The sequence below is a fragment of the Staurois parvus genome, unplaced genomic scaffold, assembly GCF_062004578.1.
Source record: "Staurois parvus isolate SC_StPar_1 unplaced genomic scaffold, SC_StPar_1.0 ptg000257l, whole genome shotgun sequence".
In the NCBI taxonomy this organism is placed as follows: Eukaryota; Metazoa; Chordata; class Amphibia; order Anura; family Ranidae; genus Staurois; species Staurois parvus.
The window spans coordinates 566,653-593,470 of NW_028318053.1; the positions used below are offsets into that span (position 1 = coordinate 566,653).

The 26,818-nt window shown below is 44.1% G+C and overlaps 1 protein-coding gene across 6 annotated transcripts in view; it reads left to right on the plus strand.

Annotated features, from left to right (window-relative positions):
- The window catches only part of ICE1 (interactor of little elongation complex ELL subunit 1), a 304,724-nt gene that overhangs the window by 201,141 nt on the left and 76,765 nt on the right, over window positions 1-26,818 (plus strand). The gene's annotated exons all lie outside the window — the stretch shown is intronic.

Sequence of the window (26,818 nt, forward strand, 5' to 3'; positions counted from 1 at the left end):
TTTATCACCTTGTAAGGCTGTGAACAACACACTTCCTGTCCCTTTATGACTATGCTCATTTCTCCATGATATATATGAAAGGAGCCAAGGTTATCACTAAGGCTGGACTTTAAACAAGTCTGCCTTTGTTCATCTCCAATACATTGTGTATTTATAGGACTACTAAGTTACAAAAGTGATATAGAACATTGTTTATGGTGTCTTTTCAGCTGACAGGAATCAACAAGGACACTACACATCTGGCAAGCTTCAAGCTTGACCATACATGGGTAATTTTTTTTTTTTTGTTCAAGCCACTGGTTGAATGAAAAAGCTGACCCTAACCCCTCATCCACACATTCGATGTGGATGTGGGCATCCTCCCTGCTGTGTAATTGTTTTTTGACAGCAGGAAGACTGCCCCTGGTGTCAGAATATACAGATCAGCATTGCAACCTATTGCCTGTGGCTTTGATTGAGCAAATATTTACTAACAGGGAGGTTGAACAGAAGTTGATTTTTTTCCCCTTCAGGAGCAAATTGGATCATGCTTTGCTGGGTTTTTTTTTTCTTTTTTTTTTGCCTTCCTCTGGATCAACTGTGGGTGTAGGATTATAACTTTTTTTTTTAATGGTTGAACTGGATGGACTTTTGTCTTTTTTTTTCAGCCAGACTAACTATGAGACTATAAGTCGATCAGTAGATTGTGGCCACACATGGATCAAAATTCAGCCAGACACAACTGAACTGGACAAATTTTGATCCATGTTTGGCCACCCTAAAGCAGTATGAAACCATAAAGCAAACTTATATTATATTGCAGCTTACCAATCCTTATATGTGTTGGCTGTATTTGTTTCCTTTTTTTAGGCTTTCTTTCTTCTATTTTCATTTGGTGGACCAGCCAGCAAGTCTTTTTTGTCAAAAGCACAAGCTCTCCAGCAGAATTGTTATTATTATTATACAGCATAAGGGCAGACAGTACAATTACAATACAAATTAATACCAGAGGATTCAGAGGGCCCTGCTCGTTAGAGCTTACAATCTAAGAGGGAGGGTCAAGAGATACAAAAGGTAATAACTGTGGGGATGGGATGATGGAAAAAATACATGTACAGTTGTTAGGTGGGGGCAGGATAGGAAAGATGAGTTTTCAGAGATCGTTTAAAAGTAGACAAAGATGGAGATAGTAGGACACATTGGGGAAGGGAGTTCCAGAGGATGGGAGTGGCTCTGGAGACATCTTGGAGGTGAGCATGGGAGGAGGTGACAAGGGAGCTAGATAGGAAGTCTTGGGAGGAATGAAGAGAATGATTTGGTTGGTTTTTGAGACCAGGTTGCTGATGTAACTAGGGGCTCAGTTGTAGATGGCTTTACAAGTTGTAAGTATCTTGAATTTTATTGGTTGGGTGGAGGGACTGGCAAGGAGGGGTGGCAGACACTGAACAGCTGGTAAAGTAGATTAGTCTGGCAGCAGCATTCATAATGGACTGGATGGGGGATAGCAAACGCAAAAGTAAGCCATTAAGGAGAAAGTTGCATTATTCAAGGCGGGAGATGACCAGGGAGTGAGTTAGAAGCTTTGTGGTGTCATTGGTTAGGAAGGCGCATATCTTGGAGATGTTACAGAGGCTGAGGTGGCAAGCTTTGGAAAGTAATTGGATGTGGGGACGACGGGGATAGTTCAGAGTCCAGAAATACACCTAGCACCCTGGCATGTGGGGATGGGTTGATGATTGAGCCATTTATTTTGATGCAGGATTTTGCTGGTTAGATAATGATGGGAGTTAAATATATACCACAATTATAGAATGGTCAGTTACTGAAAGATTTCCGTACTTTGCAGCTTGAATCTGACTTGCCTAAGCAATTCTTTTTCCAGTACCTACAGCTTAGACATGCCATTACTGCACAATCTAAAGCCTCTTCATGGTCATTTACTTAACCGGTAATACTTAAACTATAGCTTCAACTACAAGAAAGGGTCAAATATCTTCGATCTACCAATCCATTATGCTCAAAGTTTCTAAGACAATGTCCCTTACTTGTAGAACACAATGGTTGACTGATTTAGATACTATTTCAGATGAGGAGTGGTCCGCCATATTAGAAAATGTTATTAAAATCTCCTTGTCCCCAGCTCGGAAGCTTACCCAACTCTTTATTATCCAACGCACTTATACACTCCTAAGTGGCTATACGCTTGGAATAGGAGGGATTCTCCCCTTTGCCCTAGGTGGGAAATTCATAACGCTTATCCATATGCTATGGAAATGCCCCAAATTGGTAAGATATTGGTCCCATATTATAACAATGATCAATAAGATCTGGAATCTTAAAGTACCATTAGATCCCAAGCTTTGTCTATTGGGAATGTTGGATGAGGAACTGTATACTCCACATGTCTATATAGCTATCCTTAGAGTGCTGTTTATTGCTTGGAAACTTATAGCTCAGAAATGGTTATCGCCCACACCTCTTTCCCATATTCAATGGATTAAAGCGGTTAATGATACTCTGACTAGAGAAAAACTATTTTATCAGCATAGAGGATGTGCCCCGAAATTTACAAAAGTCTGGGACGCCTTGTTGGGGACTCCGGGATTACCACCAGCACAATTAGTTAAGGACAGGCTTTTAAGCAGTGGAATCCCTTCGGGTATACTGTGAGATAACTATTCTTCCATCAACCCTTAAATGGGAATTGGGGATATAGCTAAATCCATAAGGTAAATCTCTATTATTGGCAAAAGTTGGATTAGATTCTTTATCTACTATCCCCCTCAAAAAACACCAGCAGCACGTGGATGAGCTGTGGAGGTTTGACTCTCAAATTTCAGCTCGAAAAAGGCTGGTTTTTGTTAAATTGTTAAAAACTATTTTGGTTTTATAACTCGCGTATTTTAATTTCCTTCTGTTTTTTTCCCAGCCTATTTTGAAATGGGTTTTTTTTCTCTTTTTCAAAAAAAGGATCTGGAAAATGTGGTCTGGAATCTATGGTTATAATTTCGGTATACATGACTTTGTACCCCATTGTATATTATAACGATGTAACTTGTTGATGCTAATGCCACATGTCACAATCATGCACACAGAGATGGGGGCGGTCATCCATTCTGCTCCAAACATCTACATTTTGGTATCTCTCCCCAAAACAAATCAGTCTCCCTCCTCCAATTTTGCCCCTCCCTCAGGAATGCGTTCAGCCTACCTTGCTAAGGGGCTGTCTATACAATCTTCTTGCCAAATAAGGTATTGGCTTGTCCGTTGTAGGAAGATACCAGTTGATTTTGTGTAGAAAAAGAAGCTGTTATGCTTTGTGTGTGTCAGAGAAGTGAGGACTGTCTGCGTCTTAACATCTAGCAGACCGAGAGAAAGCGAAGTCTCTTGCGATGAACCAACAAAACTAGCAGTCAAGACCAGAAATCCCTTTTAAGCTCATCAGACTTGAAACTGCTTAACCCTAGGCATCTTTGTGAACAAGTACTTATTTACCTAAAGTTCTTTCTGTTATCTGTTTGCTGTGCTGTTGCGCTCTGTATATTTATATTATATACATATATTTATACATATATATATATATATGTTACATCTTTATATATATATATATATATATATATATATATATATATCTATACATACATACATACATATATACATGTATGTATATGTTACATCTTTTTTTCCTGTAAATATTTCTACTGCACCCTTTTGACCTTTTAGTAATAAACTTTACTTTCTGAAAGTGTTGAACTGTTTCTATAGCTCTTGACTGTAACTTACGAATCCCTGCCGCTGAAGAGCACTACTATGAGTGTTTAACCCTCTGTATAACCTGTCTGTGGAGATAGCGGGATACCGACGTTTAACCAATCATCCTAGTGTATTGCTGATATTGCCGAGTTTCCTCTTTCTCTGTACAAAAAGGAGGTGGTGGCAGTGTGAAGGGTTAATTGCGTAATTAACCTGACCCAGTAACAATCGCGTCCAGGCTGCAGGTACACAAATTGTAGTCCATTAGCTGGAAAATCTTTGTGCAGGGTGCAGCTGGGCATGGCATTGTTATGCACGGGACATCGCGGTTTTAGATTGGCTAGTCCTTCGGTCACAAGTTTGGTGAGAAGGTCCGGGGTCTGATGCCACGCCCGTCACATATTGGTTGGCAGCGTACGTGGGATAGTTGCATTAAGAGCTTCAGTGTAGTGTTAGAAATTAGCTCTACACTGAAGGATTGTAACCTTTGTGGAAACAGTCCTTAGAAACAAGTGGTGCATATTTTTTATATATATAGAGAGAGAGAGACATATAGCAACAGCTCCTTCCTTTTTCTACTTTCTGTTCTATCTTGCTTGCAATTATGCCTGGTGCAGCAGAATACAAGAAAATGACCAAAAGTGATTTGAGTGCTGAATGTACCTCACGAGGAATGGACGTCAGTTGCAAATATCGTGAAGATTTGATTCGGGACCTACTGGAGTATGATATCCGAGCAGATCAGAACTCGGGGGGGGAACTTGACCATGACGGGGTTCCCGCTATCTCCCGATCCCAGAGGCTCAGAGACGGCCTCGCAGGATGGGCATACAGAGACTGACACTGGAGGATCACCGAATGTCATCACACCACCGCCCGAGCGGGCCAGCATCGGGAGTGCCTGTAACCAGCATAGACTTTCCTCAAAGGCAGGAAGCCCTGAAACACCTCATGGAGACAGATCTTAAAGCATACCTGCGGTTCCTTGAATGCCAGGCTGACAGAGAGATGGTGGAATGCCAAGCAGCGGCTGACAGAGAGGTGGCGGAACACCAAACAGCAGCTGACACAGAGGTGGCGGAACACCAAACAGCGGCTGACAGAGAGGTGGCGGAACACCAAACAGCGGCTGACAGAGAGGTGGCGGAACACCAAGCAGCGGCTGACAGAGAGGTGGCGGAACACCAAGCAGCGGCTGACAGAGAGGTGGCGGAACACCAAGCAGCGGCTGACAGAGAAGCTGCGGAACGCCAAGCTGATAGAGAGGTGGTGCAGAGGGAAGCTGATCGTCGGCACAAGCTGGAGATGGCGAGGCTCCAGCCACAGCAACAGGTGCAGAACCCTGGGTCCCTAGAGCACAGGGACGCCTCTCTGGCCGTGGGCACAGCAGCCAAGTTTCCAGTGATGGAAAAAGATAGTGACATTGACATGTATTTACTGTCATTTGAAAATTGTGCTGTCAGTACCATGTGTCCCCAACTCAATGGGCTCGGTACCTGACACCAGGGCTACGAGACAAGGCCCTGGATGCGTTTGTTGAATTGCCAGAGGGGCAGGAAGACGATTATGAAGGTTTAAAAGATGCCATCATCCGGAAGTACCAGATGACCCCGGAAGTGTACCGCAGGCGGTTCAGGTCCATGCAAAAGGGACCTGGGGACACTTGCACGGATGTGGCGAGTCGCTTACGCACCACATTCCGACAGTGGACTAAAGGACTGAAAGCTGACTCCTACGAGTCTTTAGAAGATCTCATGATACGAGATCAACTCCTACACATCTGCCCAGCTGACGTCAGACAGTTTGTCTTGGAGAGAGAGCCAGCCTCTACTAAAGCTGCTGCCGATTTGGCAGATACCTTCGTCCACACGCGAGTGTCTGACCCTTGCAAGGCTCCTCCAAATGGCTGGAAAGGAGGGAAATCGCCCATAGCAACCCCTCCTACGCCGGTGAGTCAAGATCCCCCTCAAACAACACCTGAAGCACCTGGGGCCAAGCCATTCCTGACTGACAACCGCAGATGTTTCACCTGTGGGAAAGTCAGACATCTCAGGATGCAGTGTCCTGAGCAGAAGCAGACGACATCATCTGGCCAGCAACTTTTCTTCCGTGCTCTTTGTCCACAGGAAGATGCGGGTAACCCCCGCTAACTTGCAGCCAGTCACTGTGGGCAACCGGTCTGTAACTGGTTTCCGGGACACCGGAGCAGAAGTCACCTTGATCCGGCCAGAGGTGATTAAGCAAAGGAACCTCATCCCAGGAAAGTTCCTTACCCTCACAGGAGTTGGGGGGACCCGTTCACGCATACCCTGTGCAAAGGTATTCATTGATTGGGGTGCGGGAAAGGGGATGAGGGTTGTGGGGGTTTCGGTTGAAATTCCCACACCTGTTTTGTTGGGTGCCGATTTGGGTACTCTTGTGTCCTGTTACGCCCCTGCCGAGAATACCCGGAAGGCCCCCCTGGAACTCTCTGGATATGCCGAGGTACTCTGTGCAAATGTTGGGGTAATGTCTGGGCAACCTGTGGATGGACAGAGGGAGGGGGCTGGGAATGGAGTGGGATGGCAAGATTCTTCGTTAGCTGGAGAACGAGAAGAAATCCCCTTGCATGGGAAGGTATCGAACTCGTGTCACTGATTTTAAACGTAACTGTTGATATTGATGATGACAATGATGCTGATATTGGTAATGTCGATAATGATGACGATGATGCTGATATTGATAATGTCAATCACGTTGATGATAATGTTGGTAATGCTAATGATGATCTTCATGATGATAAAAATGATGCATTTTCATTGTTGGGGGTCACCCACAGTGCTGTGAAGGGGGCAGAGGTACAATCTCTGGGGGCTGAGCAAAGGGATGGTCTGGATAGGCCTGTTCCTTGCCCAGGCCCTGAGGATTCTCCCTTGATAAGCGCTCAGCCGTTGTCCTTGCATGGTACTGGACAGCCAGCTGGGACTTGTAGTTCCACGTGTAAGGCAGCACTGGAAAGCAATTCACACATGGACCTCAGCAGCCAGATAGCTGTGAGCTTCCCTGCTGAGGGTACACAAAGGCCTGACAGGGAGACTGAAAACATGTCATATGATCTAACCTGTCCTGGTGTGTCATCAGGCAAGCAAACGTGTCCTAGGCAGTGACAGCACATCTGGATTGGAAGTGCGAGGGGCCTCATTGGAGTTGATCAGCGGATCTACGAGAGGGGGCTGCAGCCTTCAGCTCCAATCACCTCTCATTTCCATTCAGGTACAGAAGCTGCTGGCAATGCCTATGATAGATGGTGTCCAAGTTCAGGAAAACCTGGGGAGAGCTCACTGTGCTGTTCATGAGTTGGACGGCAGGGTGTATCTTTCCCCCATGCCTTTAGCCAACCTCATCTCACAGGAGGTGCAGACTGAACAGGCCAAAGAGACAGAGGGAATGGCGCCATCAGGAATCCAGGGGTCAGCTAGAGACTGGGCATCCCTGGTAGTCTCGTCCCCAAACAGGATCAGATGACCAGACTTTGTGAGGACCTTAGAAAACTGAGCGCCAGCCCTGTGGTTGTGGCCTACCCCATGCCCAGGAGCCATGAGGTACTGAAGCATCCAAGGGGCCTGCTGTCTAACCTTCATGAACCTGAGCAGAGGGTCTGGGCCACCATCTCTAACCCAGGAGGCTCAGGACAAGTCAGCCTTCACCACCCCATGTGGCCTGCCTGAATTCCGGGGGAAGCTAAGTGGGGTCGAGAATGTACCAACCACCTCCCCAGGGGTCAGAAATGGCCTATGATGTGGAATGGGACTGGGTGCAGTTGCCCACTTTAGGGGCCTTGCGGTGTTCGGCCCTGTCTGGGAAGAGCAACTCGGGCCCCTGTCACTAGTCAGGGACAAACTGTCCTTGCCTAGTCTGACAGTCAAGAATGGTAACTGTCAGAGGGGCATGTCAGTGGTTCAGTTTTGGGAACCACCGGTAGGAGGAGACCTTCAGAGGTCTGGGAATGGGGAGACTGAGGCAGTTATGGCCTGGCCTACTCCCAAGGTCAAAAAGCAGGTTTCGTCAGTCTTGGATGCAGCTGGCTACGATAAGACGCCTGGGTGCACCTATCCTGGCTCAGCTGGACCCATGACTGACCTAGCAGACAGGAAACTGACGGAACTGGTGTCCTGGATGCTAGCAGGTAAAGAGGACTGTTCATCTTGGACAAAGGTACCTGTGGACCCATCTGGGCAGCGATTTCCAGAATTTGCCTGTCAGGTTCCGGTACACACAGGCGCCACTACCTTCGGGTCAGATGTAGTCCTGGTTCAGAGGAAGGAGATGGGAGAGGGAAAGCTCATTCTCTAGCTCGACAAAAAGCTACATATCAATATGTTAGCAGATGACACCCCTGAGCCAAAGTGTTTTGTGAACAGGTGGGCACCCCGGCAGTCTCCACGATATCCGGATAGTCACAGCCGACTGGTGCTCCCCCGTGACCACTCACTTGGTCGGCACAACAGAAGGAACCTTGTTCTCCCGTAGTGCAATGGTACCCTGTCAACCCAAAGTGAACCTCTGGGCAGAGGTCGGTTGCGTCAGGAGGGAAATTGTAGTTCCCTCCCATGCAACCACCTGAGGGGGGAGGTGTCACAATCATGCACACAGAGATGGGGGCGGTCATCCATTCTGTTCCAAACATCTACATTTTGGTATCTCTCCCCAAAACATATCGGTCTCCCTCCTCTGATTTCCCCCCTCCCTCAGGAATGCGTTCAGCCTACCTTGCTAAGGGGCTGTCTATACAATCCTCTTGCCAAATAAGGTATTGGCTTGTCCGTTGTAGGAAGATACCAGTTGATTTTGTGTAGAAAAAGAAGCTGTTATGCTTTGTGTGTTGTCAGAGAAGTGAGGACCGTCTGCGTGTTAACATCTAGCAGACCGAGAGAAAGCTAAGTCTCCTGCGATGAACCAACAAAACTAGCAGTCGAGACCAGAAATCCCTTTTAAGCTCATCAGACTTGAAACTGCTTAACTTTCTTAACTTTTTTAAATAAACTTTACTTTCTGAAAGTGTTGAACTGTTTCTATAGCTCTTGACTGTAACTTACAAATCCCTGCCGCTGAAGAGCGCTACTATGAGTGTTTAACCCTCTATAACCTGTCTGTGGAGATAGCGGGATACCGACGATTAACCAATCATCCTAGTGTATTGCTGATATTGCCGAGTTTCCTCTTTCTCTGTACAAAAAGGAGGTGGTGGCAGTGTGAAGGGTTAATTGCGTAATTAACCTGACCCAGTAACAATCGCGTCCAGGCTGCAGGTACACAGATTGTAGTCCATTAGCTGGAAAATCTTTGTGCAGGGTGCAGCTGGGCGTGGTATTGTTACGCACGTAACATCACGGTTTTAGATTGGCTAGTCCTTAGGTCACGAGTTTGGTGAGAAGGTCTGGGGTCTGACGCCGCGCCCGTCACACCACACTCCGTTGGAGATTGTGGTTGTCTAATTATATGTGTACATGAATGCGTACTTCAATTAATAAAAAAAGATCTGATTTAAAAAAAGAAGACAAATTGACACGCCTGAATGTCGTCATATGGCTACTCTCAAGCCAGAAAATTGCTATGCATTCCCGGGGGGAAAATCAGGATTACCCTGGATCACGGTTAAAGGTCCGGGGTATGTTGAAGGAGGTCAACTTACAAAGCTGCATGAAAGTTCAGGATCATAGCCCCAATGAGTGGATGGTCTAAAAGTCCCTGTTGTAAATGTTTTGGTGGGAGCCAGGGAAGAAAGTGTAGAATTTTAATAAGTGCTGAAATGTTTGCTACCTTAAAAGCAAGTAAGGGAAATCTCTTTAACATAGCAATGCAATGTAAATCTGACAGGGGTTCTAATCCTCCCTCACCTTTTCAAAAACAAGCAAAAGGACTTGCACTTAACCACTAGCCTACAGGGCACTTATACCCCCTTCCTGCCCAATTGAATGACAATTGCGCGGTCAAACACTGTACCCATATGAAATTTTTATCATTTTTTTGTGACAGAGCTTTATTTTGGTGGTATTTAATCACCTCTGGGTTTTTTATTTTTTCTTAAACCAAAAACCACTGAACATTTTGAAAGAAAATGTTTTTTCTTAGTTTTTGTTATAAAATTTTGTAAATAAGTTATTTTTCTCCTTCACTGATGTGCGCTAATGAGGCTGCACTGATAGGCTGCACTGATGGGCACTGATGAGGCACTGGTAGGTGGCACTGATGGGCATTGACAGGCATCACTGATGGGCACTGAAAGGCAGCACTGATACATGGCATTGATATATGGCACTGACTGGCACTGTTAGGCGGCACTGACTGGCACTGTTAGGCGGCACTGACTGGCACTGTTAGGCGGCACTGACTGGCAGCACTGATTGGCAGCACTGATGGGTGACACTGAAAGGCAGCTCAGATGGGCACTGATATGTAGCATTGATGTGCACTGGTAGGCACTGATATGTTGCACTGATGGGCACTGACATAAAGGCACTGATGGACACTGACAGGTGGTACTGCTGGGGCTCCACTGATCATCAGGGCACACTGATCAGTGCCCTGATGATCAGTGTATATGTCCGCTCCGCGGAAAGCTGATTACCGGCTCTCCTCTCGAGCTGTCAGCGTGACAGCTCGAGAGGAGAGAAATGCAGATAACCGGCATTTCCCTGTTTACATGTGATCAGCTGTGATTGGACACAACTGATCACATGACCGAGCCGACATCTTCGGCTCTTTCCGTGATCGGACACAGCGCACCGCAGGTCGCCGCGCTGAGAATGGGAGGGTGTCATATGACGTCCTCCCAGAACGAGAGAACCACCTTGCGCCTGTCATATTTCTATATGGCGGGCGGAAGGTGGTTAAACAAACATAGATTTTGAGGAAACTTCAATGGAAGCTGACAAAAAAAGTGTTACACGCATTTTTCAGGAGCTGCCATAACAGGTCTGTGGCACCAAAATGTTGAATCTTGCCCCGAAGAACCGTCTTCATGCTTAAAAATACTTTAAAATCTCCTATGTTTTCTATGCTCAAATGTGAATGGGGGCTGATGCCCAGGGCTATCTATTTTTTACATTCTCTGCTGTGAGACCCTGCTGCTGTGCTAAAAGACTGACTGCTGAGAGAAAACTAAAAAGGTGTTTGTTTGGGGGAACCATTTAGGCAGCACCTTGTTAGTTAGGAACTGACCTAAGTTTAGTTAGTGATTCAGACAAGCCGATGTTTTCGTTGTTTATGCTATGGACTTGTGGTACAAAGTCCCTGCATTTAAACTGTATATTGGTTTGTTGCCTTTTTTTTTTTTTATGAAGGTGGAGGACAGACTTTCTTGGAGTGTTTCTGGGTATTCCTGTGCTAGGTATGTTAGGATATAACGTGCTGGTATTCTTTATAACAGATGTGACCTGATGTGCTCATCTACAAGAGGGGACTGAACACCAAATACACCGTGTGACTTATTTAAACACAAGGGTAGCATGAAACCTAAACAATGCAATATACATATATGAATGTACAAACACCAAAGATAACCAATCGGGGGGGGGGGGGGGGCGTGGTTTGGACATGGCAGCATGAGCACGTTTTCTGAGAGCTCTGTGGGGACCGCCTCCCAGACACTCCGTCTAGCCTGCTCTGTCACTTGCAACATATGTCTGCAACATATGTCTGCAACATATGTCTGGAGAGGAGACCTCAGTCGGCACACGGGGAACCCTATAATAAGGCAATTTCCCACAACAGCACTTGATGGGATCTTCGCCTCCTCACCTAAGATGGCGCCGATAAATTCCGGCCAGGCCGCATCCTCGACCATCAGGAAACCCGCGACCCTTCACCCTCGCCCCTGTCTGGGGGTGACCCTGACGGCTACTAGACTGGGCTCTCCTCCTCACCTTCCAAACCCACCTGACCCGGATGCCCCTGGAGACCCCGGACCTGACTCTCTGGCTCTCGTTGACCTCCGGGGCTTGTTGGCCGACCTACCATCTAAACAGGACTTGCAGTCCCTGGCATCCTCCATCATCACCACCCTCTCTAGGGAGATCCACGACCTTCACCAGCTGATTGATACAGTGGAGAAGAGGGTTTCGGCCCTGGAAACAACCTTCACAGACACTGAATCCTGCCTCACTACCCAGGAGAGGGCACACTCTGACTACCGCCCTCAGCTCACGGAGGTAAGTTTGCTGGTTGACGATGGGGAGAACCGGAGCAGGAGAAACAACTTACGGCTGAGGGGCATCCCGGAGGCCACAGCATACTCGGACCTGTGTCCAACGGTGGCCGCCATATTAAACCAGCTGCTTAGTAGACCCCCTACTGAGGCATTGAAGCTTGACCGGGTCCATCAGCTGGGTGGCCCGCGGCCACCCGGATCAATCATCTCACCCACCGTACCCAGGGATGTGCTGTTTCTGGTTGCACTTCTTTCCCCTCAAGGAGGAGATTCTCAGGCCTAGGCGAAAGGCCCGATAGACTTTGGTGCAGTTATTAGGATCTACCCAGATGTTTCCCGGCTCACCCGTCAATTACGCAATGCAATGCGCCCACTCCTTGAGATCATTCGGAAGTCCAGAGCCACTTACCGATGGAGTCACCCTTTCCACCTAATTTTTGCAAAGCAAGGAGCATCCTTCCCTCTCCACTCACCTGACCAGTTACCAGAACTTTTTACCTTTTTGGAACAACCTGCTGTGGAAATCCTGAACTGGACAGATCTCCTCTTCCAGGTCTCAGTGTATGTACCACTGCCTCCGCGAGCTCAGATGATTGTCGTAGATGCTCTTGAGACATAGGCCACCCAGACAACTCTCATATACCACAGAGGACTGACCTCACCTCCAATGGCTATTGATACTTCAGAACGTCTGGTTGGGCTACGCTCTACTATCCTGGTTCTGTGAGTCAGGGTGTCGTATGGTCACTATATAATTTATCCTGACAAATATGCCAGTATGCAAGGCGTTTTTTTTCCAGCGGGTACCTTCCACCCCGTGGACCTCTTTGTGGTGGCAGGTTCAGAAGAGACTCCATTGTCTCACAGTCCCTAGTTCCATTTATGCACTGTAGTATGTTGTTTCCATATGTTTGATGTTTGTGTTGCCATATACCATGACTATACCTTCTTGTGGGGACCACTATCCGACCGGTAGGCATTCGCCTTGGGCACGGCCCCTTTCTATTGTGGCCTGCCTGTTCCACCCCCCTGCCCTACGCGTCGGGGTGTGGGGATCGTACAATCCGGCCAGTGTCTGTCTCATACAGACCTCTCGTTGTCTCCCTCCTGGGGGGTCAGCTACATGTCTCTACCATGCTCATAGATGCACTTCTGTTCCTCCTCTCACACAATGTCTCTAGTATCGCTTGTGTCAGACTACAGTATTGTTCGAATCTTCATTTTGTCTGGTCGGCCGGCACCTCTCTATTCCCTTATTCCTAGTCCCTACCACTACCCGCCTCTCGGGCCTGCGTGGCAGTTGTACTATCGTACACTCTGTTTTCGGTCTTTTGTGATACTCACTTTTAGTTTACAGCCTTCCCCCCCCCCCCCCATTCCCATCCTTATTGGCCTGCACCTTTTCCCGGTCCCCCCTGTCTCCTTCTTGGCCTCCCCCCCCCCCCACACTTTTTTTCTTTTCTTCTTTCTCCCCCTTTTGTCTTTCTTATTCTGCATCGTCCCCCCCCCCTTTTTTTCTTCCCTCTTCTTTCCCTTTCTCTCTCGTTTTCCCATATTTGACCACCTTTGCTGTTTCTCTCCTCTTTCCCTCTCTACCTCCTTTTCTCCCCCCCCCCCCCAAATTCTCTTTCTCTCTTCTCCCTCCTGGGATTTGGGTCTCTGGTTTCACTGTGGTTTTCTCAGATTCTCCCATGATGGCCATGGATACAATACGGATAGCGTCCCTGAATGTCCGGGGCCTTGGTGTTCCTGAGAAGCGCTCTAGACTCCTTTTGGATTTGAAGAGAGAGAGGTCACAGGTGACATTTATACAAGAGACCCATTTTCAAGTTGCCCACATTCCACGTCTATACAATCGTGATTTCCCCATTGTATACCACAGTCCTTCACCCATTTCCAAATCGAAGAGGGTGAGCCTTTAATAGCTAAATCTGTGCCCTGGTCCCTCTCCGCGATGCGCCAGGATCTGCTGGGTCTCTATCTGTTGGTCAAGGGTAAGATTGGTCAATCGGTGGTGAGCTTCTCCATTGTCTACTTCCCTAACGCCAATCATCTGCTGTTTCTGAGAGGGCTGCTCCCGGTCCTGCTTGATTTCATGGAGGGCTCCCTAGTCTTCGGCGGAGATATCAACTTTGCACTGGAACCACACCTAGACGTTTCTAAGGGATCTTCCCATCTCTCGTTCTCCTGTCTTAAGCACCTGAAGGCTGAACTTCATCTACTTCATTTAGTTGACCCCTGGCGCATTCTACACCCTAACACAAGAGACTACTCATATTACTCTTCAGTTCATCAGACGTACTCGCACCTAGATTACCTTTTTGTTAAACAGAAAGACCTCCCCAAAGTTCGAACATCGTTAATTGGTAACATCACTTTCTCTGATCACGCTCCAGTTTTCCTTGATTTGACTTTGGGACCGTGTGTTCACAGCCCCCCGTCTTGGTGCTAAAATGAAGCCATCCTTCAATCCCCTGGGGTTAAGGAAGCTATCGAACACTTCGAACACTCAATCAAGGAATACTTTGCTTTCCATGCTGCCTCAGTTACCAACCCCTACACGTTGTGGGAGGTGCATAAGCCTGTCCTCCAAGGTTTGTTGATTTCTATATCTTCCAAACTCAAAAGGGAGCGCTCCTCCCAAGCAGACGCTCTCATGGTCCGTCTTAAGAGGCTAGAGGGCGCACATAAGGCCAGTATTGCTAAAACTCATTACAAAGAAATCCTGAAAATCAGGGAGGAACTGAACGGTCTTCTCTTTCACAAAGTTAAACAGAAACTAGCATGGTCCCATCGCACCATGTACGAGTACTCCAAGAAACCTGGTACCCTTCTGGCTCATGCTCTTCGAGGCGCCCGTACCCGATCCCACATAATGCAGCATAAGTCATCCATGGGTCAGCTAATATCTACCTTCAATGGGGTGGCTAAGGAATTTTCTTCTGGAACTTATACAACATCTCTGCGATGACTCCCCGGGGTCCCTCTCACGATTTACAGTAGCTGATACAGTCGTACCTGGCTGCTTCTGACATGCCCTCCCTTCCCCCTTCCACTTGCGAGGAACTGGAGGCTACAATCTTGGTGGAGGAACTGGGACAAGCGCTATCTCATTCTAAACCTAAAAAGGCCCCTGGCCCAGATGGCTACATGGCTATGTACTACAAAACCTTTCTCTCTTCCCTTTCTACCCATATGCTGGCAGCATTTAACTCTGGCAAAGAGCTCCCCAATATCGCTGGATGCACTACGTGCGTACATCTCTTTGATCCCAAAGGAGTGCCCAGACCCTGCACAGTGTGGAAGTTACCACCCTATTGCGCTCCTTAATACGGGTTTGAAATTGTTTGCAAAAATCCTTGCTGAACGACTTCTACCCTATATTCCTAGCCTGATACACAGGGATCCTGCGGGATTTGTCCCTCTGTGAGAACCCAGAGACAACACAATCCGGGTTTTGAACTTGATACATGCTGTACGGACGGCCAAGTCCCCTCTTCTGTTACTATCCACAGATGCCGAAAAGGCTTTTGACCGGGTTAACTGGCAGTTCTTGCAAGCAACATTGGCTCATATTGGGCTTCAAACAGCTGTGCTTCGCTGGATCACTTCTTTGTCGATGACTTAATTTTCTTCCTGACTAACCCTCTTATTTCACTTCCTAATCTCATTAAGGTGCTCAAGGACTACGGTAACCTATCCTTTAAAATCAATCATTCAAAATCTTCAGCTCTGAATATCTCCACGGCATCCTCGGTCTTGTACTGCCTGCACCCTTCTTTTTCCTTCCGCTGGTCCTCAGCTTCAATCAAATATGTTGTTACACCGGACCCTTCACACCTTTTTGAAGCAAATTTTACCCCACTGCTCATTGGCATCAAAGAAGACCTTCTTTGCTGGCAATCTCTTACCCTTGCCGTTGTAGCGCTCTTAAAATGATGATTTTGCCCCGGTTTCTTTATTTAATGCAAGCTTTGCCCATCAAAATCCCGGTCTCTTTTTTTTTTTTTTTTTTTTTTTTTTACACAAGGTTGATTTCTCATTCCGTTCTTTCATTTGGCCTAAGGGGGGGCCCACGCTCAGCTTTTTGCATCCTGTCCTTCCCCAAGTCTGCTGGGGGTGTTGGTCTATCAGATGTTCTTCCTACTACAAGGCCGCTCACCTTACGCGCCTGGTGGACTGGCATTGTCACAGGGCAGCTAAACACTGGGTGTCAATGGAGCTGAAGAATTTGGGTGGCACGACCCTGAGCCTTCCTTTTCTGCATGTCCCCCTTCTTCCTGAGATCAAGGTTCATCCGACTTTGGGCGCAACTCTTTTAGAAACACGTAAAGTTTTTCGTTCTACCCACATTGGCCCGTTGCCTTCCCCCTTTATCCCGTGTGTGGGAACCCCAATTTTCCCTCGAGGCACTTTGACCTCTACTTTGCTCACCTTGCTGTCTCCGGCTACTTGCATCTTGTGGATTTCCTCAGCCCCTCTGGAGGTCTGTTGGACATAGACCTGACTCGTCTGATAGACCCTCCACTGAACTTCTGGAGGGGTCTACAACTCCGCTGCTCCTACGCCAACCGGGTATCTCCCAAAAGTTGACTCCTTTTCAATCACTTTGCCATAAAGGCGAACCAATTCGACACAAGCTCTCTACCATCTACTCATTCCTGATCCGTCCGGGTCAGGACTCTGCATCCCCCTTGCTCTAAGTGGGAGCGGGATTTGGGGAGGACCTTTACCCTCGCTCAGAAGGGGAAAATTTTACTTCTTGCTCACAAGTCTTCTTTGGCCACTAAAATCCAGGAGACCAACTATAAACTCTTGACGCGCTGGTGCCGGGTTCCATCCACTCTTCACTGAATCTCTCCGCAGCTCCCTAATGTATGCTGGCACTGTGGATTGGGGAGTGGTTCTCTGTTCCATATCTTCTGGCAGTGCCCGAGGCTTCAACCTTTCTGGCATGGGGTAACAGACATCATCAAACATCTTACTTCTGTAGAGCTGAGGGATAACCCTGCGAGCTGCCTGATGCACCTCACAGAGAGACCAATTAAGAAACACAAGGCCTCCCTCACCATGCAATTACTAAATGCTGCTAAGGCATGTATTCCGTGTTGTTGGAAAAGTGACCACCCTCCTCCTCTCTCTTTATGGTTCTCTAAAGTAAATGAACTCATGGAGAATCTCACCGCCACCCTATACGACAGAGAGGAGATTTTTTTGGAAACCTGGCACCCTTGGCAATTCTTTGCGTTCACGGACGCTTACCTGAACGCCTCTTCCCGTCCTCCGAGTACTCCTCTTATCCTTGACCCAGTTGATCCGTTCCAGGAGGGACAGTGCTTCTCTGCCCTTTCTTCTGTATTCCCTTAAACCTTGCCTCATCCCTTCCTTTTACTGGTTCTATCCTAGTTCTTTTTCCTTTGTCTTTCTACCCATCCTGTTTTTGCTCTGTTCCCATTTGTTATTTTCTCCTAATGATAGCCAGTAGACCCCCTTTTTCCCTGCTCTATCTTTTACACATACCCCCTTCCCCTCAGCCCCTGACCTTTCTCCGGTATCAGGCTGTGCCTATTCATCTTGTTGTTTATTTTATGTGTCTCTGCATCATTGCCCTTGTGGTTACGGTCAGTGACTATGTACTGTTTCTATTGTCACAATACCTCATTGATCGATGTAACATTCTACTACAGTGGTTGTACTGCCATGGCCATGGAGCAGATCCTCTGCTTCCTGTAACCTGTTTGTTTACTCTCAATTTTTAATATCCTTACACCAGGCCTTGGCTGGTTTCTGTACTGCGACATTGTATGTTGTATCCTCTTGTTTTGTTTGTATTAAGGTGAACCTTATGTTTGGTTCCCCCTGCTTTGTTGAAAATCTTACATAAATAAAGAATTACAAAGATAACAAATCGAGCAATAAAAGTGCAAATCACCTAAATTATATGCAGCAGATCAGGAAAGGAGGGCAAGGAGGAGATACAAGTAACAACCTGGTAAGATGGGTCAGAAACAGGGCCAGAATGGTGATTAGGTTTACAGGATCAGGATTGCAGGTTTCTGCTATCAAAAAGCTTTATTAAAAGAGTTTTTTAGAGCATACAATGTCTGAATGGTAAAAGTAATATATGACAACATTTAATATATTAGAGTGGTTAACACATGCAGGCGTTCATGAATAATTTAAAAAATATATCAAGGAGTTGCTTGAAGTATTACATGAAAGTTTAGTTTAAATCACATGAAAATCAAAAGTGGAAAACATGGCATGGGTCATGCAACCTAACTCCTATTAATGCAACCATGTTCATGTGAGTCCTATCACGCACCTTGGGTTGAGAGACGCCTACAAAATTCTAGATGAAGTGAAAGGTAAATGATGGGAAAAGATAAGAAAAAAAAAACATTTTTTAGAAGAGGGACTATAGCAATAAGGAAGGGTATGGGGGTCAGGGATTGTTCACCACAGGGAATAAGTAACTATAAGGTATGCCCCTTTAATGCCAGGGAGGGGCAGTAATAGAGTACCAGATCAAAGATGGAGCAGTCTTGTAGTGAAAGAGACCGGCCTGGTAGTCAAGCCACAGCTGTCAAATTGAGAGAAATTTATTGTGCTTGTCCTCAAGCACCACTGTTAGTTTTTCATTTATAAAGAATCCCTGGATCCTGCACTTGACTTTCTCAAAGTGTAGGGATGGTGGCTTCCAAGCATAGGCTATAAATCTGTTTAGTTGCCATAAAGAAGAATAAAATGAGAGTGCATGACCGCCGCGGTACGTCTTTAAGTGGTCTATGGAGGAGGGCTTCACCCTCATTTCCCTGGATATTAAATTGTGTGACTGAGTAAATCATCTTGTATATTCTGGACCCTAAGTGATGATCTACTGCGCAGGACCACCAGATATGGAGCATGGTCCCTTCAGCCTTGCATCCTCTGAAGCAGAGTGGGCTATACCTGGGAACATACTTCTTTATGCGTACCAGGGTGAAATGTATGCAGTTTGTCGCCATTGCACGGGGCATGCGCAGATTTAAAGCATGTCATGTTTGGTATCTATTTACTCGGCATACCATTATCTTTTATAGTTTACCAAATAATTGGCCAATATATTGTGTTTTTATGCATTAAAAGTAAAAAAAGTGTATTTTTTTTTTAAAATTTGCTTTTGAAAAATCGCTGCGCGAGTGCTATGTGCCATAAAAAATTGTAGTACCCACCATTCTATTCTCTAGGGTGTCTGCTTTAAAAAATATATATAATGTTTGGGGGTTTAAATTAAATTCCTAGCAAAAAATACTTATAAAACAAATATAGGGGAAACCTTCTGCGCTCAAGTCTAATAAACTTAAATAGGCTGCTACACCTGCACCTTATTACCTAAAGTGAAAAAGCATAAATACAAACAATTGGAGTAGCGCTCTCTAGCAAACAAAAACCTAAAACTCTCAACACAGAATAATAATGTGACAAATGGTGAAACAAGCAGTGAAAACCTATCAACAAAGGTGAGTATTGAATATATGTCACAAAAAAGTGCAACACAACACAATATTGAATATATAGTGAAAAATAATACTGTGCCCTCAAGACTGGGAGATATAACCTACATAAACAGTGACAAAGTGATCCGTGTCTACACACTCAAAGCAATACCAATATATAAAAAACCGTAATGAAAATCAATACATGGTGAATATGATAAATGAATGCCTTTAAACAAATTAAATGTACAGTTGTGTTCAAAATAATAGCAGTCAGGCATCACTAACCTGATCAATCACTGTTTTTGGTAGAAATGATATTTCTACATGGCAAATAATTTACTAGCAGGTGTAGTAGAGTAATAGAAATCCAACAGACCCAACAGTCATGACATGCATGCTGCTGATTCTGCGTAAATGAATCACTAATTGAAAGGGGCATGTTCAAAATAATAGCAGTGTGGAGTTCTATTAGTGATGTCATTCATTCTTTGAAAAACAGGTGGCGATTATTGCCCTTATTTAAGGAAGGAAAGCAGCAAATGTACATGCTGGTTACAGTGCATTTCTCTCTGAAATTCTGAGGAAAATGGGTCGTTCCAGACATTGTTCAGAAGAACAGCGTACCTTGATTAAAAAGTTGATTGGAGAGGGGAAAACATATAAAGAAGTGCAGAAAATGATAGGCTGCTCAGCTAAAATGACCGCAAATCCTTTAAAATGGCAACCAAAACCTGAAAGACATGGAAGAAAGCAAAAAACTACCATTTGAATGGATAGAAGAATAGCCAAAATGGCAAGGACTCAGCCAACAATCAGCTCCAGGAAGATCAAAGAAGGTGTAAAGTTCCCTGTGAGTACTGTTACAATTAGAAGACGCCTATGTGAAGCCAAGCTATCTGCAAGAAGCCCCCCGCAAAGTCCCACTGTTGAAAAAAAGACGTGCTGAAAAGGTTACAATTTGCCAAAGAGCACATTGACTGGCCTAAAGAGAAATAGCGCAACATTTTGTGGACTGATGAAAGTAAGATTGTTCTTTTTGGGTCTAGTGGCCGGAGACAGTTGTCAGACGACCCCCAAACACTGAATTCAAGCCACAGTACACTGTGAAGACAGTGAAGCATGGTTGCGCAAGCATCATAATATGTGGATGTTTCTGATACTACAGTGTTGGGCCTATTTATTGCATACCAGGGATCATGGATCAGTTTGAATACATCAGAATACTTGAAGAGCTCATGCTGCCTTATGCTGAAGAGGAAATGCCCTTGAAATGGGTGTTCCAACAAGACAACAACCCCAAACACACCAGTAAACGTGCAACATCTTAGTTCCAGACCAACAAGATTGACGTTATGGAGTGGCCAGCCCAATCCCCGGATCTTAATCCAATAGAAAACGTGTGGGGTGACATAAAAAATGCAGTTTGAGGCAAAACCAAGAAATAGAGAAGAACTGTGGAATGTAGTCCAATCATCCTGGGCTGGAATACCTGTTCACAGGTGCCAGAAGTTGGTTGACTCCATGCAACACAGATGTACAGCAGTTCTCAGAAACAGTGCTTATACAACTAAATATTAATTGATTCAAAGGAAAGCAAAATCTTCAAACATTTTTCAGTTTATATAGTGAATGTTTGAGTTTGTAAAGAAGAATACAAATACTGCTATTTTTTTTGTACAGTCTAATATTCACTTTTCTTCAATTTTGTTAGAGGAACAACACACATTTGATATATTTTTCTTCATGTTTTGATTTGGAATAGAATGTGTAGTGTTCCAAATGCATTTGTGTGTATGGAAATAAAAGCTATTAGAAGGATTTTGAGCTTTATTCACTTTTTTCAACACACTGCTATTATTTTGAACACAACTGTATATATAATGATACGTGATATCAGTGTCCACAACATTGTTATAAACATGCAGGTGAATCTTGTGCGTTGTATGCTCTGTTGATGAATCCACACACAACTAGATTGGCTCCTCACCTCCTTACTGTGACCCTAAAATCCATTCTTTCTTCCTAGGCCTAACTCCCAGAACTTCCAGTGTTTCCGGCATAAAATCCCAACCTACCCATAGAAGGCTTTCTCTGCATCCACTGATAATATTCGAACGGGGGTTTTTTACTTTTTTGTATTGGGAGTAATGTTCTCAACCCATTATCTCTTCCCCCCCCCCCCCCCCAACCGGGACAAAGCCTACCTGATCTAAATGGACCCAGCCCGCCATTAGGTTTTTCATCCTATTTGCCAGTACTTTTGCATATATCTTTGTATCTATATTTAACAGTGAAATGGGCCTATAACTGGCACATTGAGTTCTATCTTTTCCCTCTTTCTGAATTATTGTAATATATGTCTGCAATATCTCACCTTATACCCATTTGGTCCAGGGCTCCTCCCTGCCACTGTGCTTTTCAAAGCCGCTAGAATTTCCTCCTCAGTTATCGGTTTTTCTAGAGTGATTAATCTTTTTTTCAACTCTCGGTAACCCTGCTTCTTTCAGGAATGTCTGTCTCTTTCTAATTCTTACCTCTTCTCCTTATTTTGATTACTTTGGTTTAATATTGTATAATTTACTATAATATTTTTTGAATACTTTAGCGATATCAGTGGTTGAGTAAACCAGTTCCCCACTTTCATTTTTGATCTTTTCAATATAATTTCTGGTTTTCTTTTTCCTCAATGCTCTTATTAAATATTCTCCAGGTTTCACTCCCCACTGATCTCTCTTGCCATCCTATTAAATGTTCTCCTTGTTTCTTCCTCCATTAAATTACATATTTCTTCTCTTTTATTTATTATACTTTGCTGCACCTCTTTTGTTATCCTCTTTTCATGTATCTGCTCTAATTAGTAGTTCCCTTAAGAGCATACTAATTTTTCTTTTTCCGATCTTTTTTTTTTCTTTATTCCAATCGCAATCAGGATCCCCCTGATATATGCCTTATGTGCTTCCCATACCGTGGCCATTGAAACTCCTTCAGTCTCATTACTTTCAAAATATATCTCTTTTCTTATTCTTAATTCCGTCTCCTGATCCTGAAGGAGTGTCTCATTTCATTTCCCAAAATTTCCCTTGTCTTGCTCTCTTCCCTATAGTAGTTTCATTGTAACAGGAGCATGATCAGATATAGTTATAACTTCTATATTTTTTTTAACAACCGTCTCCATGAGCCTATGCTCTATCATTATATAATCCAATCTTGAATATGTCGCATGTGCAGGAGAGTAGAACGTATAATCTCTGTCTCTGGGGTGCTTCACCCTCCATATGTCTACTAATTGACTTTCATATAACATTTTCCTTATAGATTTCAAACTACTTTCTTCCTCTCTCTGCCTATGTGACGTTGTATCTATCTGCGGTTCCATACAACAATTAAAATCTCCTGCTACAATTAGTTTGCCCGCTTTGAAATCCATCACCTTTCTCAATATTTTTTCAGGTATCTCACTGGATTTCCATTCGGGCAATAGATATGTACCAATGTACACTCTTGTCAAGGTGTGAGGTCAGGTTCAGAGACCAATTGCTACAGCAGTTGTAAGGCTTACCTGAAACCAACAGGATTGGTACACCAGCGTGTTACCCTGGGAATGCCCCAGGCTCACCTGAGGTGCGGGGTCTAAGTATCCACCAGTCTTCCCCAGAGATCCTAATGTTGGAGAGGGATTTGGCTGCGTGTGAATACCAGGTCGCAGTCTCAGGATCACCCCACCAGGGAAAGGGCAAGCTGGAAACCAAGAGCGGATGAAACAGTTTAGGGATAAGACAAAAGCGAAGTCAGTCACAAGCCAAAAGTCGGTGACAAACGATATAGACGGCAGCAGTAAGGATGAGCGGGATATTGGCTGGAAAGCACAATAATCTGGCAAGGAGAAAGGGCATGGACATGGCTTTTATAGGAAGTTCATGGGAGGAGCAAGGAGTTCAAGGTTCAAGAGAAAACAAGACACAAGGCAGAATTATCCAATAGATCAGGCAGAGTATAGTCCAGCATCCCAGGTAGCTCAGTGAGAAGAAATATTGCCTCTCACCGCAGTAGGCCCAGGTTCGATCCCAGGCTCTGACAACTCTATTCCTTGTAATTTTTCTTCAATTCAAATGCTACATAACTTGCTATTCCTATAGCTACCCCCTTTGCCCATTTATTAGGTAAATCTGCATAATGCCAAGTTAAATAATATTTAGAGTACATCCTTATGTTTGTTTCCTGTAATAGGTGAGTTTCCAAAGCCTTTAAATGTATTATCAAAACATTTATCGGTTCATCCCTCCCATCCCCTCCTCCCCCCCCATCCCCTCCTCCCCCTATTTACCACCCATCCCCCTCCCCCATCCAATCCCTGACCCCTTCTGCTCTGTTCATTTCTGGAGATCGTAATCCCTATAAAAGAATAAAATAGGTTTCAACATTATTCTATGTTAATCCCCCATAACCTCTAAGACTAGCCTTGACTTTTTGAATTCCTCCCATTTGTTCCATCTTGTATGGTGACTCTCCATCTTATCTTCATTCAAATGATAAAGTTCCTCCAATTTACATATTTAAAATCCTTATCCACCCAGTCTTTTATTTTCGGCACCGCCTGTCTCCTCCAATACTTTGGTATCAGTCCCTTTGCTGCATTCAAATAGTACAATAAACCAGATTTTTTGTATTTTTTAACTGAAAGCTTACTACTATGAAAAAGGCAAATCGCTGGGTCTACTAGAATATCAACCTCTGTAATTTTCTGAATCAAGCTTACTGTTTTCCCCCAATACTCTTGTATTTTAGAACACTCCCACCATATGTGATACATTGTGCCTCTACCTCCACGTCAACATAAAGGTGAATTATCTCCACTCAATCTACGTGCCACACTCTGTGTGATATATCGTCTTGCCAAACACTTATAATTCATTTCTACCTCCTGCATATTTATTTTTCCGTGGATTATTCTATACATTTTCCTCTGCTTTTCCACATCTATTTTAACTCTTATTTCTCTTTCCCATTTTTCTATATATGGAGGACTTATATCTGCATTTATTTCAGTGAGAATCTTATATATTTTAGAGGTTCCGTGTTTCCCATCTCCCCATGTGACTAACAAGTGCTCAAAAGGATTCCAATCCTCTCTTATTCTTACAGGCTTTGGAAGCTTTCCTATAAAGTGTTTCAATTGAAAATAATGCCACTCATCCATTCTCGTAAAAACGTCTTTTTATTTCCAATTCCTTAAGTGATCCTATTTCCTCACCCACCATTATATCCCTTAATTGTGCATCTTCCTTCTTAATCCACTTTCCTGTGATACCTTCTTTACCCAGGGGGAAAAACTCTGTGGACTTTAAGGGCATTAACAATGAATTAAATTCCCATCCCATCTGTTTGTGTAAAACATCCCAAACTCTTAAAACATTAAATGTGAACAAACTTGTACTGTCTGCTAATCCTTTGCATTGTGGAGTTAACAATACAATTCCACTTAATTTAGTATTACTTAGTATATTTTTTATTTTAACCCAGCTTTTCTCCTCTGCATTATATGTCCAGTCAAAAATTCTCGCCGTTATAATATCTTTTTAAATCTGGGACTCCCAATCCTCCTTTCTCTTTATTTCTACATAAAATTTCCTGGCTTATTCTCAGTTTTTTATTGCTCCAAATAAATCTTTTTAACATTTTTTTAATTAATCTAAAGTATACTTCTGGTAGTTTAATTGGTATCATTTGAAATTTATATAATATTTTTGGAACAATCACCATTTTTATCAAATTTATATGACCTATCCATGACGGGGTTCCCCCTCCTAATTTCCTTCGTTCATCTCTGGTCTCATTTAACAATGGGATATAATTCAATTTATACAAGTTCTTGGAGGATACAGTTAATTTTATTCCTAGATATTTCAATTCTTTTTCTCTCCAAACAAAGGGAAAATCCTCCTGTAACCTATTGTTCTTTCTATTTGGAAGATTTATGTTTAAAATTTCAGTTTTTGTTAGGTTAATTTTTAAATTTGACATCTCCCCATATTATTTCAGTGATTTAATTAAATTTGGCAATGTTATCCTTGGGTTTCCCACATAGAACAGCATGTCATCTGCATAAGCTGCTACCTTATGCTCTGTATCTCCTATCCAAATTCCTTTTATATCTATATTATTCCTTATTGTAGCCAAAATAGATTCCAATGATAAAACATATAGCAATGGAGACAAAGGGCATCCCTGTCTAGTTCCGTTCTGCATCCCAAAATACTCTGACAATTCCCCATTATCATGATTGCTGCAGAGGGTTGACTATATCATTTCCTTATCCACTCTCATTCTAGGTCCCATCCCCAATACTTCCAATGTATCCAACATGTATCCCCAATCTACTCTATCAAATGCCTTTTCAGCATCGATAGAGAGTACCACCGAAGGGATTTTCTCTTTCCTACTTTTTTTGTATGAGAAACCAAAATCTCAGTCCGTTATCTCTACCCTCTCTCCCTGAGACAAAGCCTACTTGGTCTATGTGTATCCATTCTGACATTAGGTCTTTCCACCTGTTTGCCAGAACTTTTGCATATAGTTTGGTATCTGTGTTTAATAAGAAAATTGGTCTGTAACTTGAACAGTGAGTATCATCTTTACCTTCCTTATGTATGAGAACTACATGGGCTTGTAGGGATTCCCTCCTCATGTCCATCTCTCCTCCCAATGCATTCATATATATCCTCAGTTTAGATACTAATAAGTCTTTATATTTTTTATAATATCTCACTGTGTATCCATCAGGTCCTGGACTTTTCCCAGCTATAGTGCTCTTTAATGCTAAGTGTATTTCCTCCTGCGTTCTTGCTGATTCTAAGGATTTTAGAAATTGCTCCTCACTTAATTTTGGTAATCCTGCGTTTAAGTATGTCTGTCTTTTTTTCTATTTTCCCTACCTCATCTTTACTTATGGAGCTGTGGGGGATAATATTATATAGCTTATTATAATATTCTTTTAAACACTTTAGCGACAGTGGGGCAAAAAAGTATTTAGTCAGCCACCAATTGTGCAAGTTCTCCCACTTAAAAAGATGAGAGAGGCCTGTAATTGGGATCATAGGTAGACCTCAACTATGAGAGACAAAATTAGAAAAAAAAATCCAGACAATCACATGGTGGAAAATAAGTATTTGGTCACCTACAAACAAGTAAGATTTCTGGCTCTCACAGACCTGTACCTTCTTCTTTAAGAGGCTCCTCTGTCCTGCACTCATTACCTGTATCAGTGGCACCTGTTTAAACTTAACAGTATAAAAGACACCTGTCCACAACCTCAAACAGTCACACTCCAAACTCCACTATGGTGAAGACCAAAGAGCTGTCAAAGGACACCAGAAACAAAATTGTAGACCTGCACCAGGCTGGGAAGACTGAATCTGCA